General features: G+C 48.5%; 1 pseudogene; it reads left to right on the top strand.

Annotated features, from left to right (window-relative positions):
- Nucleotides 1-10,600, top strand: part of LOC126060941 (heat shock protein HSP 90-alpha-like) — a 134,366-nt pseudogene extending 123,766 nt beyond the window's left edge.
- The last annotated feature ends 3,506 nt before the right edge of the window (nt 10,601-14,106 follow it).

The raw sequence follows: 14,106 nt of genomic DNA, 5'->3' as shown, positions 1-14,106 counted from the left end.
ATTGAGCCTTCTTGCTACAGTGTCAGCTTCCTGGCTCAGCCTCACTTGAAGGCTGAGGTCCCTAGGTGGGGCGGCCATGGAAATGCTGTGTATGGAGGGAGCCTGAGCTGCAATAAGATATGAACAATATTCCATGTACACTAGGTGGAGACATGTGCATGGATGGTTGTGTGGTTTTATAAAGGGGTAAATCAAGAGGGGAGAAGGACTTGACGCCAGAGTTGAAGAAACAAGGACTGGTTAGCTTGAAGGAAAGTACATTCTCTGTAGGACCATTGGGTGGGAGAAGAATCAAGCTTGTGCCAGATAATCTCAGAAAGCACAACTTGGGCGAATGTGTTTAGTTCACTAAATCCCACAGATACTTACAAGGCACTGGGCTGTGTGCACAATGGTAACAAGTCCCTGCTATTAAGAAGCACTTGGTCTAGTTAAGTCACAGGCAACACAGTCTGAGAAATGCCCCAGTGTTATATTCTTGTGGGGTATGAAAGCACAGACGAGGGCCCTATTGGACTCTGCCTTAGGCCAAGTGAAGGATGGAATGGAGAATTTAAGTAGAGCTAACCCTAAATCCTCACAACTGAACCAATAAGGAATATCATGATAAATGGAGAACACTTTGAAGCTGTCAAGGATTTCATTTTACTTGGATCCACAATCAACATCCACGGATGCAGCAGTCAAGAAATCAAAAAAGCATTACACTGCCAAATCTGCAAAAGACCTCTTTAAAGTGTTCAAATGCAAAGATGTCACTTTGAAGACTAAGGTGCACCTGACCCAAGCCATGGTATTTGCAATCATATGCATGTGAAAGCTGGACAATGAATAAGGAAGACCAAAAAAGAATTGGTGTCTTTGAATTGTGATGTTGGCGAAGAATATTGAGTATACCATGGAGTGCCAAAAGTATGAACAAATCTGTCTTAGAAGAAGAACAGCCAGAATGCTCCTTAGAAGCAAGGATGGCGCCACTGCATCTCACATACTTTTGGACATGTTGTCAGGAGAGATCAGTCCCTGGAGAAGGGCACCATGCTTGGTAAAGTACAGGGTCGGCAGAAAACAGGAAGACCCTCGACGAGATGGATTGACACAGTGGCTGCAACAATGGGCTGAAGCATAACAATGATTGTGAGCATGGCACAGGACCCGGCAGTGTTTCATTCTGTGGTACAAAGGGCCTCTATGAGTCAGAACCAACCCAACGACACCTAACAACAACAATAGAGCTAACCCAAAGGGAAAGACCAACCTGAAAGAATAGCAGGTAACCCAGTGGCCGATCCCTTCCAACTCTGTACAACCATGACTCTCAGCACAGTGGAGGAGCCAGGATATTGTTGATAGGGATGGGTGGTAGATGTGGTGAAAACCAGAGGAGCTTCAGGGCTGATTAGCCCAGGCCCCACCCCCAAACCAGATGGAATGCTTCCAGGAGCTTGGTCTTCCTCAGCTTCAATACTGCAAGGGCAGACTGGGCGGCCAAGTTGACCTAGCCACACTTGCCTAAATTCTAGTTGTTAGCCTGGTCTTACTGCTATTATTCCCTCTTACAGATGAGAAAACTGAGGCTCCTTGAAGTCATAGACTTAGAAGTCAAGCTGGAGCTTCAGACCAGATCTAATTGCTTCAAGAGAAGGTTAGGCTGATCTGACTTTTTAAAAACTGCTGTTTAGCTTTCAATTCCCAACCTTATTTCTTTAGGGTCTCTGCTGATTTACATAAAGCTGCTATAGAGGGGTTTTTTAAAGAATGGCTTAAAATTCCTAGATGTGTCCCCTGTCAAGAGATGGCATCTACGTTGCCTCCCCTTGAAGGGTTTAACTGCTCTGACCAGTAGAATTTTTACCACCATGAGCCTTCTGAGACCAGGTCATAAAAGGGCAAGTAGCTTCCACCCAGCTTTCTTGAAACACCCACGCTCTGGAGGCCCCCTCTTGGGACATTCCCTCTTGGAATCCAGCCACCTTGCTGTGTGAAGCCAAAGCCAGATGGAGAAGCCACATATAGGCAGCTGGTTGGTAGTCCCAGCTGAGCCCATCCTTCAAGTCATCCCAGCCCAGGTACCAGACATGTGAGTGAAAAAACCTCCAGATAATTCCAAACCCCCACTGTTCAAGTTACCCCTGAATTCTTGACTTTTCTCAGATGAGACCCCAGACATCAAACAGCAGAGAGAAGCCATTCCTGCTGTTCAGGAATATGGGTTCAAATTCCTGACCTATAAAACCTGTGAACAGAATAAAATGATGTCGGCTTTAAGCCACTTAGTTTGGAGTGGCTTGTTACATAGCAACACATAACTGGAACATCATGCCAGACCAAAACCTTATGGAAATTCACCTTTTCAGACTCCCAATATTAAGTTTCTAATCATTTGCAGGCAAGGTGTGGGCTGCGGGGGAGTAGGTACAGAGTGGCCCTGGGATCAATTGCCAGGCCTGGATGTGACAGCCGGGCCACTTTGCCTAGCCTTCCTGCCAAATGCTTGGCTAAAATGGGAAGTAAATTGTGCTATTTAATCAAACCCTTCACTCTCCCAACTCCCTCCTTCTGTCTGAAGGGGGCTGGTCATGGGTCTCAGAGTTCAGCTATGAGCTAGCTGGGGGGGACCCTGGTCCCTGGGGTCTAATCAATACCTGCCTCTGAGCCAGCTCTTAGGGGCTCTTAGTGCATCATTTGGAAAATGACTATTGACCACAGGAGAAGATAAATGCAAGCGACAAATGCCCACTTTGACACCTTGCTCCCTCTGGTCCCTGGCAGGGCAGCAGAGCATCCTGTGTGTGTGGGTGCTTGAGTGTGTGTGAGGGGTGGGGGGCTTGGTGCACAACAGTGGAGCTGGACTGGGGGCACCAAAAGAAGGTTGTGAAAGTGTGCGTATGTGTGTGTGTGTATGAGACCTATTAGACTGTCCTGTCTCTCAGTCTTGCATGGCCTCATTCAAGGACAGGGTCGGGCTGCTTTGGGTTGCTGCTACTGTTGCTTCTTTTTAATTTGGCATTTTTCATGGCACCTGTCTTGGTCATCTGGTGCTGCTATAACAGAAATGCCACAAGTGGATGGCTTTAACAAAGAGGAGTTTATTCTCTCACAGTCCACTAGGCTAGAATTCAGGGCACTGGTTCCAGGGCAAGGCTTTGTCTCTCTGTTGGCTCTGGAGGAAGGTCCTTGTGATGCGTCAGTCTTCCCTTGGTCTGGGAGCACCTCAGTGCAGGAGCCTCAAGCCCGAAGGATGCACTCTGCTCTGGCACTGCGTTCTTGGTGCTATGAGGTCCCCATGTCTCTCTGCTTGCTTCTCTCTTTTATATCTCAAAAGAGATTGGCTTAAGACACTATCTAATCTTGTAGATCTCATCGATATAACTGCCGCTAATCCATTTTATTACATCATAGTGAGAGGATATACAACACACAGGGCAATCACATCAGATGGCAAAATGGTAGACAATCATACAGGACTGGGAATCATGACCTAGCCAAGTTGACAGATATTTCAGGGGGACACAATTCAACCCATCACAGAGCCTAAGGAAGATAGTGCTGGAAGATGAGTCTCCTAGGTTAGAAGGCCCTATACAATGACCGCAACAATGGACTCAAGGATGCTAACGATCATGAACATGGCGCAGAACTAGGCAACATTTTGTTTGTTGTACATGAGGTTGCCATGAGTGGGAGCTGACTCAACAGCAGCTAACAATGAGGAAGATCGAGCTACTTCCTTCCAGATTCCTTTCTTTAACCACCTCCCTAGGAGCTGGAAACCCTGGTGTCGTAGTGGTTAAGTGCTGTGGCTGCTAACCAAAAGGTCGGCAGTTCTAATCCACCTAGGTGCTCCTTGGAAACTCTATGGGGCAGTTCTATTCTGTCCTATAGGGTCACTTTGAGTCAAAATGGACTCAATGGCAACAGATCTTTTTTTCCCCCCTAGGAGCTGAGTGAGATGAAGATGAATGGTCAGTGCTGACCAAGATCACCAGTGAGTGAAAAGGAGAAAAAACTCTGACCTAATTGGGGCAAGAGTCGAACCTGGGCAACCAATTAGATTACCAATTATGTTATGATACATAGTTCATTAAAAAAAAATTTTTTCCCTATAAGTGGTAGGATATCATGATGCTGTTCTAGCCCATTCTTTTTTTTTTCCTTTTTCACTTTGCGGTAAACCTTAGAGACTTCTGTACTAGTCCATACAGTTTCCTTATTTTTTAACAGGTACATGTAAAATTTCATTTTTTGGATGTACTTTATTTAAGGAGCCCTGGTGGCACAGTGGTTAAAGTGCTCGGCTGCTAACTGAGAGGTTGGCAGTTGGAATCCACCAGCAACTCTGCAGGAGAAAGATGTGACAGTCTGCTGCCATAAAGATTACAGCACTGGAAACTCTATGGGGCAGTTCTATTCTGCCCTATAGGATTGGTATGAGTTGGAATAGACTCAATGGGATGGGATAATTTATTTAATCAGCTTCCTGTTGATGGATACGTAGTCAAGTGCTTCTCAAATATAAAGCACATAAGAACCATCTGGTGATCTCGCTGAAGTGCGGATTCTGCCCCGGTAGGTCCAAGGTGGGGTTGAGATTCTGCATTTCAGCAAGCTCCCAGGTGATGCTGACGCTTCTGTCCTTTGACCATCCTTTGAGTCGAGAGGATTCAGACTATTCTCAGGATTTTGCCATTATAAATAGTGTTGCAATAAATCTTTTTGCACATGTCTTTCACATATGAGTAAGTCTATCCATAGAAAAAATTTACAGCAGTAGAATTTCTGGGCCAAAGATTTACCCTGGTAAATTTAACTGATATTGCAAATTGTCAGTCATGGAAAGTCCATTGCCTCAGCTGCGTATATAGGCGCCTTCTGCCCCCACGCCCTTGCTAAAAGGGAGTATCGTTAAACAAACGTGTTTCCGTTTCTCCTTAATATTGTTTTATTTTATGAATTTGGATGTTATATTATTGGTACACTGATACTCAGGACTGATACACCTTCCTCCTAGATTGTAGCCTGTATACAAAATACCTTTTTTGGTCATGTTTAATACTTTCTGCCCTGCATTCTAACTTTAAATATGCATTTGGCTGGTATGCTTCTGCCCATGTTTTCCTTTGTGTTTTATATTTCTCAAGCTAACCGATTAGTTTAGCTACATAAACACATTTAATGTGATTTATAAAATCACATGCTAATTAAAAATGCAGCTTTTTTTCTCCACACTCATATTACATGAAACCATTTGGCTCAAACTCTTCACGTACATTTTCAACACTACCATTTTCTTCTCCATCATTAGAGATAATTTTCTGAGTCATTTATTCCGATTTTCAAGAGTGCATCATCCTCATTTCCTTTTTAAAAGTTGAGATACTGCAATTTTTGTGTCCATGTGTAATGAGGTCAGTGCAAAACTTATCTCAAGTCACAAGTTCTTTTAACATTCAGTTGTTTTAATAATTTGTCTTGTAGGTGTCTATTTATGATAAGCATATTTAGCTACTTAACATAGCTACCTGCTATGTTGCTTCTTTTCTTCTGACTTAATTTATCCTTGTATGAAAGAGCCCTGGTGCTGCAGTGGGTAAAGCACTTGGCTGCTAACCAGAAGATTGGCAGCTCGAAGCCACCAGCCACTCCGCTGGAAAAAGATGGGGCCGTCTGCTTCTGTAAAGATTCCCAGCCTGGGAAGCCATATGAGGCAGTCCTACTCTGTCCTATGGGGTTGCTACGAGTCAGTATAGGCTTGACGGTGGTGGGTTTGGTTTTGGCTTGGTTTATACTTGTACGAAAAACATGACTCGATGGCAGTGGGTTTGACTTTTGGTTTATACACATAGGAGGAGCCCTGGTGGCACAGTGGTTAAGAGCTCGGCTACTAACCAAAAGATTGGCGGTTTGAATCTAACAGCTGCTCCTTGGAGACCCTATGGGGCAGTTCTATTCTGTCCTGTAGGCTTGCTACGAGTCACAATCAACTCAATGGCAATGGGTTTGGTTTTTGGTATCCATATAGGAAGAAGTGACTAGGAAGACAGGCCTGGAGATCTACTTCCAAAAATTAGCCAATAAAAACCTTATAGATCACAACAAAATATTATTTGATATAGTGCTGAAAAATGAGCCTGCTAGGTTGGAAAAAAAAATTCTATTTTTAAATACATAGCGGCCACAACAATGGACCCAAGCATACCAACAAATGCGAGGATGGTGCAGGACTGGGCAACGCTGTACACGGAGGTGCCATAAGTTGGGACTGACTCGACAGCAACTAACAATGACATAGATATAAATGTCAAGCGTTTTATGAGGCTTATATTTAAAAGTAGCCTCCCCTTCCCCAGTCCTCTCTCTCCTCAAATTCTCCACTCACACACGGCAATAACTTTGAACTATTTTTGCTTTCTGCCCTTTTTTTCTACATTTCTAAATAACACACTCATTTTTTGTAACTCACATGCTATTTTTTAATGTCTTAAAGTTTCAGATGTTATGTGCGGACTTCCTACAATAGGAAATATGGATTTAGCTCTTTCACTGTGTTGTTCCCTCTTCCCCTTTCAATTCTCCTAATACAGTTATATCACAATTTCTTGGATTAAATAAATATTTAGTGTTTACTTCATAATGATTCTATGAGTATCGTTTAGAGTTGAGTCATGCGGTGAATCATAGCTGTGTTTCCTTTCTGGTACAACTTTCTGTTTTTTTTTTTTTTTTTTCCAAGGTTACTATTTATTTTGATTATTATTATTATTTCCATTCGCCTAGTTTTCTGTGTATTTACTGTTAATTTACCTCCAACTCTCTGGTAGAAGTCAATTTTTTCTCTCAGTTTGTTCAAAAACTCCAGTAAGCTATCCTTCTGGAAACCTCTGATCTAGTCCAATCCAGATTGGCCACCTTCTCAGCCTGCGGCTCAGAAGGTTGCACTGGAAGTTCCCTTTACAACCTCCGGCAATGACCTAGGCTCTGTCCTGTGTTGGGTCCCTGTCTTCTGTGTCTCATAGCTTTCTTTCTGTTTCCTCTCATTTTGGTGGCACCCTCTCCCAGTAGCTTTCTGAGAAAGGATGCATGGAGGATCAACGTTTTGAGAATCTTCATCTCCAAAATGGTTTTGTTCTGCCTCCATAGCTGATTGATAGTTTGACTAGATATGGAATTCTTTGGTTTGAAATAATTTTCCCTCAGAATTTGAAGACCTCAATTTCTAGGACCACTGAGAAGTCATTCTGTTTCCAGGTATTTCAAATGTAATACCCCCACTTCCCTTGCCTCATACTCACACACCTCTCTGGTGGTGTTTACAGTCTTCTCTTTACAACTAGCATTCTGAGGTTTTATGATAATGTGCGTGGGTGAGGGTCGTTTTCATTTATTGTGTTGGACTCTTGATGATAGAACCTTTCAATCTGGAAGTTCTCATGTCTTTAAGATCCAGAAAATTCTCTTACATAGTATTAATTTTCAGGGAGAAGTTCTTTCCTTTTTTCTTTCTATTCTGTCTTTCTGAAACTCTTAACCATTGTGCCAGCAGGGCTCCACACCTGGTAACCATTAATAACCTTTAGTTTCCAGATATTTATTTCATGTAAGTGAGATCATACAGCATTTGTCCTTTTGTGAGTGACTGATTTTGCTCAGCGTGATGCTGTCAAGGTTCATCCATGTTGTGATGTGTATCAGAACTTCATTTCTCTTTATGGCTGAGTAATATTCCATTGTGTGTAAGTACCGCATTTTGTTTATCCATTCATCTATTGAAGGACATTTCAGTTGTTTCCACCTTTTGGCTATTGTGAAAAGTGCTGCCATGAACCTTGGTGCACAGGTTTATGTTTGTGTTCCAACCTTCATTTCTTCTGAGTATATACCTAGGATTGGGATTGCTGGGTCATGCCACACTGAGTTTTGAACATGCAGTTCTCCTCTGCCTGCCATCAGTGGTTAATCTCTGCTATCCTTTTATCGCTCATCCCAAATGTTCCTTCTTCAAGGAAGCCTCTCCTGACTCTAGACCTGGTCAGGCTCCCCATTCTGTGCTTCAGTAGCTGTCAATATGGACATTTAAATGCTTGATGTCTGTGTCCTCCACTAATGTGTAAGCTCTTAGCTTCAGTAGCGAGTTTAGCTCAAAGGTGGAGAGAAAGCTGGATTCTGTGAAGCCACAGAGCATGTCTGTCTTCTTCAGTGCTGTGTCCCCAGGGTCTCTAGCATGGGGGTAGCACAGAAAGACTCCTCTAAGTATAGCTGTTGAGTGAATGAATGAACGAATGAATGAAAACGGACTCGAATTCATAGAGGGCTAGAACATGGGGAGATTAGTTGTAAGATCACCTGGTTCAATATGCTACTTGTTACAGCTGAAGATATTGAGTCTCAAAGACATAAGGGAAGGAGAAGTTCCCCCAAGTTCGTGCGCGCACACACACACGCACGCACACACACACACACACACACAGTTTTTATACGTAATGCTAGCAACAACCCTTTGAGGTGGATTCCACCACTCTGAGATTCAGAGGGTTAAAGAACCTTTTTTTAGATGCCTTTAAATGGTGGGTACTCTATGGGTACCTGGGTAGGGGAGAGTATAACTTTGCACAACCAATAGCAGGGTCTGCGAGAAGCATGCTTTCTATGTCGTGGAATGTTAGATTCAGATGGGACCTTAGGGCCTGTGGACCAAATCTTTTCTGACAGAGAATGTCTATGTCACTCATTTACTGCGGTGGCAGAGCTGGGACTAGATTGCAAGCTGAGGCATAGCAAGGAGGGCATTTGGCCCTGGGCACAAACCCAAGGGGGGCATCAGAGGAGGCCAGTCAGCAAATAACCCCCTGTCTCCTTTACCTCCCTGTCCCTCTCCCAATCGATGAGGCCAGCTTGGGGGAGAGGGGACGCAAACTTAAAGATTGTCCCTGGGTGCTCGTTATCCTTGCTACAGCTCTGATTGCAAGCCCTCTAATGCCTGTCTAAGTGCTGCTCACTGTCTTCAGAGAACACAGAAAACCGCTTTTGAGAGAGAACTCCTGGGTGGTGAGAAGACAGGGCTGGGCCGGGCATCACCATTGACTTTGCTGGCTGCTCTGCAGGCTGCTGTTCCGCTGGACCCACCTTCAGCCCCGTTGACTGCCTCAGAGCTTGGGAGCCTGGCGGTGGGGTGAGGGGCGGGGGGCTCGCAGCTTTTGTGGCTGATTTAATCATACTAAGGTGTGTGTGTGTGTGTTTTTTTTTTTTTTTTTTTTTTAAGGTGTGTGTGGGAGCCCGTGTTCCTTCTCTCTGCTTAATCCAAACCATATTAAAAACAATCTCTCGGGGCCTCTGTTAATAATAAGTGGTTTATGCTGCTGCCTCGAGTGGGAGGATTTGCTCGCCTTTCATTCATTCCTCACCCTCATCTCTTCCCCCCTCCCGCCGCATACCCCCTCCTCCTGCGTCTGAGGATGGCAGGAGGAGGAAATAGAAAGATGGTTAAAACACGTTAAAATGGATGGTTAAGAGAAAGTTTTTTTTTTTTTTTTTTGAAGGGCTCAATGTCTCGGGTGTCTTTCTTTATGACCCTCAACCTGACTTCCAAGCCCCAGCCTGCCTTGACTTCCCTGGGAAGAGGAGGGATTTGCAGGTCTATCGAGCAGTTCTCTGTGTGGGCTCATGTGCCTTGGCTGGTCTGACAGCAGGCAGGGTGCAGAGTGCCGGGAGTGCAAATCCCTCCACATACAAGATAGGCTCAGACAGCTCTAGAGGTCCTGATACCAAAGAGAGCACTGCACAAGGAGTCCCCGCTGTGCCCGTTTTTTGCCTTTTGAACGAAACCAAGCCACATGTAGCCTCTGGGCCTCCATTTTCTTAGAGGCAAAACAGGGGCGTGGACCTGTGTTCATAGGGCAGCAACGAAAATTAAAGAGATAAGGGCTGGGCAAGTGCTTTGAAAACTGCTAAGCAGGGAACCGGCGTTGGGGACGCGGATGAACGTTAGTATTGCAGTCTCGCTCCTCTGTGGATGACAGCAGGTTTGCTGCCAGTCCGGGTCTTACCGGCGAGGGTGAGGGCACGCGGGGGGGACACGCTCCTCTTTTCCGCGTGGCGGTGAGGTAATGGAGGGCCCTGCGGACTAACAGGAAGAAAGCAGGACCCCCGGGCCTGCACCCTGCAGAAGTGGCGGCAAAGCCCATGCCGCCTGTCTGAAGGCTCCTGCAGCCAGAGCGCATTACTAAAACCTCTGCATGACGGCTCTCTCTGCAGGTCCTTGATTAGGCTTTGTCTCTGGGACTGGAATGCAAATGGGCAGTATGAGGAGCTGGGTCTGGGGCTCTCAGGCCTGCCATCTGATGCCGGGGTCAGATCCTGTTGCCTGCCTCTGCCTCAAGCCTTGCTGGGCCGGCACTTCAAAGCCTCCAAACATCCTCCCTCAGAGGGAATTTCAAGACAGACCCCCTCCTCCCCCAAGGGCTCTTCCCCTCCGGCCCTTCTTTTCTCTCCTCTGGACGTGACCGAGGAGACTCTGATGATCTGTGACCCAAGGTCTTTGGAAGTCAGGCTTTCCTCCGTTTCACAGACCCCAGGTGCCCCCTCAAATTTTCAGAATTTTTAAATTGTGGGTGAGAAGGAAGACCAGAGAGGTCAACCAGTCCAGTCCCCTGTGCTAGCCCTCCCCTGCCACCTGGGCTCCTGTTGTACTCTTAAACCAGGGTGGGTGCTTCAGAGCCCCAGCTTGTGAAAGACAAACTCAAGGACTCCAGAATAGAAACATCAACTTCAAGTGGGTTAAACTCCAGTCCTGACATTTTATTAGCATCTTTTTCAGCTCCCACACTTGAAGAGTACCTGTTATTTCTTTTCTTTTACTCACAATACACTGAAAGCTAGGAGCATTTTCCCGAGCTCCGGAACCTCTCATCAGAAGTCAATCACTTTGGAAGCATGATAAATACTTCTGCAAGTCTGCCTCAGATTGGGAAGTGACGAGCTCCCCCAAAAGATGATTAGGAGACCAGGGTGAGGGCAGAGGCCTTGCAGAAGCTCCCAGCTTTTGATCTGCCTACCGCCCTCCTAACGCTAAACAGGTCACCCGTAGGTACAGGCATGTAACGAGCCCCTGGACCATTTGCTTCTGTGAAAAGCAAGGAGAGAACCCAGTGCGGCTGTGGGTGTCATAGCCTGAGCCCAAATGCTGCCTGCCTGGGCTGCCCTGGGAGCTGCTGGGAGCAGCGGTGGAATGGGGAGTGTGGGTGTGGGTGTAGCCGGGGGATGGCCACCAGCAAACAGTCTCAGCCCTGGGAGCTGCTGGGAGCAGCGGTGGAATGGGGAGTGTGGGTGTGGGTGTGGCCGGTGGATGGCCACCCGCAAACAGTCTCAGCCCTGGGAGCTGCTGGGAGCAGCGGTGGAATGGAGAGTGTGGGTGTGGGTGTGGCCGGGGGATGGCCACCCGCAAACAGTCTCAGCCCTGGGAGCTGCTGGGAGCAGCGGTGGAATGGGGAGTGTGGGTGTGGGTGTGGCTGGGAGATGGCCACCCGCAAACAGTCTCAGCCCTGGGAGCTGCTGGGAGCAGCGGTGGAATGGGGAGTGTGGGTGTGGGTGTGGCTGGGAGATGGCCACCCGCAAACAGTCAATGTGGGTGTGGGTGTGGCCGGGAGATGGCCACCCGCAAACAGTCTCAGCCCTGGGAGCTGCTGGGAGCAGCGGTGGAATGGGGAGTGTGGGTGTGGCCGGAGATGGCCACCCGCAGTCTCAGCCCTGGGAGCTGCTGGGAGCAGCGGTGGAATGGGGAGTGTGGGTGTGGCCGGGAGATGGCCACCCGCAAACAGTCTCAGCCCTGGGAGGTGCTGGGAGCAGCGGTGGAGTGGGGAGTGTGGGTGTGGCCGGGAGATGGCCACCCGCAGTCTCAGCCCTGGGAGCTGCTGGGAGCAGCGGTGGAATGGGGAGTGTGGGTGTGGCCGGGAGATGGCCACCCGCAAACAGTCTCAGCCCTGGGAGCTGCTGGGAGCAGCGGTGGAATGGGGAGTGTGGGTGTGGGTGTGGCCGGTGGATGGCCACCCGCAAACAGTCTCAGCCCTGGGAGCTGCTGGGAGCAGCGGTGGAATGGGGAGTGTGGGTGTGGGTGTGGCCGGGGGATGGCCACCCGCAAACAGTCTCAGCCCTGGGAGCTGCTGGGAGCAGCGGTGGCATGGGGAATGTGGGTGTGGCCGGAGATGGCCACCCGCAGTCTCAGCCCTGGGAGCTGCTGGGAGCAGCGGTGGAATGGGGAGTGTGGGTGTGGGTGTGGCCGGGGGATGGCCACCCGCAAACAGTCTCAGCCCTGGGAGCTGCTGGGAGCACCGGTGGAATGGGGAGTGTGGGTGTGGGTGTGGCCGGGAGATGGCCACCCGCAAACAGTCTCAGCCCTGGGAGCTGCTGGGAGCAGCGGTGGAATGGGGAGTGTGGGTGTGGCCGGAGATGGCCACCCGCAGTCTCAGCCCTGGGAGCTGCTGGGAGCAGCGGTGGAATGCAGAACGTGGGTGTGGGTGTGGCCGGGAGATGGCCACCCGCAAACAGTCAATGTGGGTGTGGGTGTGGCCGGGAGATGGCCACCCGCAAACAGTCTCAGCCCTGGGAGCTGCTAGGAGCAGAGGTGGAATGGGGAATGTGGATGTGGGTATGGCCGGGGGATGGCCACCCGCAAACAGTCTCACTCCTAATAGTCAATGCACGGGAAGTGCTTTGAATCAGGGCATTGGTGGTTCAGTGGTAGATTTCTCGCCTTCCGTGGGGAAGGCCCAGGCTCAGTTCCCAGCCAGTGCAGTTAATATGCTGTCATGATGGAGGCTGGAATATGCTATGCTGCTGAACAGGTTTCAGCAGAGCTTCCAGTCTAAGATGGACTAGAACAAAAGGTCTGGTGATCTACTTCTGAAAACCAGCCAGTGAAGACCCTGTGGATCACAACGCAACTCTGACCCATAACCAAACATAGGGATGGTGCAGGAGCAGACGTCATTTCATTCTGTCGTACGTGGGGTTGCCACTGAGTCAGAGCCGCCTCAGTGTCAGCTAAAAACAACAAGTGATATGAAGGAAAGTGTCTGGGGAGGCCAGGGAGTGACTGGTAGGTCAAGACCATGAGTGTGGGTAGGAATACGGCAGGGTGAGTCATAGGTGGAAGGTTCCAGGCAGAGACAACTGTGTATGCTAATGCAGGAGGGAGCTGGGAGCCTCCAGGAAATCCAGCCGTGTTCCTCACGCTCACCCCTCTTTCTCTACCCTGCTGCCACAATCCTGCTTCAGGTCTGGCGGTTAGCCTCCTGTCTAGCCTCCTGGCCCTTTTCCTCAATCCCGTCAAACCAGACCTTTCTTCCTACTCCATCTTAGCCTGGAAGCTCCTCTGAAACCTGTTCAGCTTCATAGAAACAGACAAGCTTCCACTGACAGATGGCGATGGCCATGCACGGGGTGCATTGACTGGGAATTGAACTCAGGTCTCCCGCATGGAAGGTGAGAATTCTACCACTGAACCACCCGTGCCCCTGCTTTGATCATCATACTAACTTATTTGTGGCCCAGTGGTTAAGAACTTGGCTGCTAACCGAAAGCTCAGCAGTTCGAATCCACCAGCTGCTCCTTGGAAACCCAGTGGGGCAGTTCTACCCTGTTCTCTAGGGTTGCTATGAGTCAAAATCAGCTCCACAGCCGTGGGTTCATTTTTTTGCTCCGTGTCTCCCAGTGGCCCACTTGTTGGCCTAATTCCTGCTATTTTCCTACTCTAGGCCTCAGTTTAGCCACACCAGGCCACTCAACCCTCCTGCACAGCCAACCTGTGCTTTCCTGCCCTGACAACTGTGCTCTTGCCTTAAACTGGCCTCTTGCTTTTTCACGCAGGTCTGTAGATATCCTACCCATACTTCGGGATTTTTCCAAATGTTGCTCGTCCGCAGTCCTTTGACATGAGCCCTCCCCTGTCACATGCACCCACACGGGGCATCAGCCGTCGTGCAGTCGTCATAACCAATGTGCCGTAGATGATAGGCTCTAAACCAAGCACCGCACGGATTGGAGGCTGGGAGATCTAGCGGAGTCACAGGGCAGGCCGCCTCCGGGAAGTCTGAGAGGGCTAGCCTCACTCGC

The sequence above is a fragment of the Elephas maximus genome, chromosome 17 (genome assembly GCF_024166365.1).
Source record: "Elephas maximus indicus isolate mEleMax1 chromosome 17, mEleMax1 primary haplotype, whole genome shotgun sequence".
Lineage (NCBI taxonomy): Eukaryota > Metazoa > Chordata > Mammalia > Proboscidea > Elephantidae > Elephas > Elephas maximus.
This window is presented reverse-complemented; position numbering and strand designations above follow the sequence as displayed.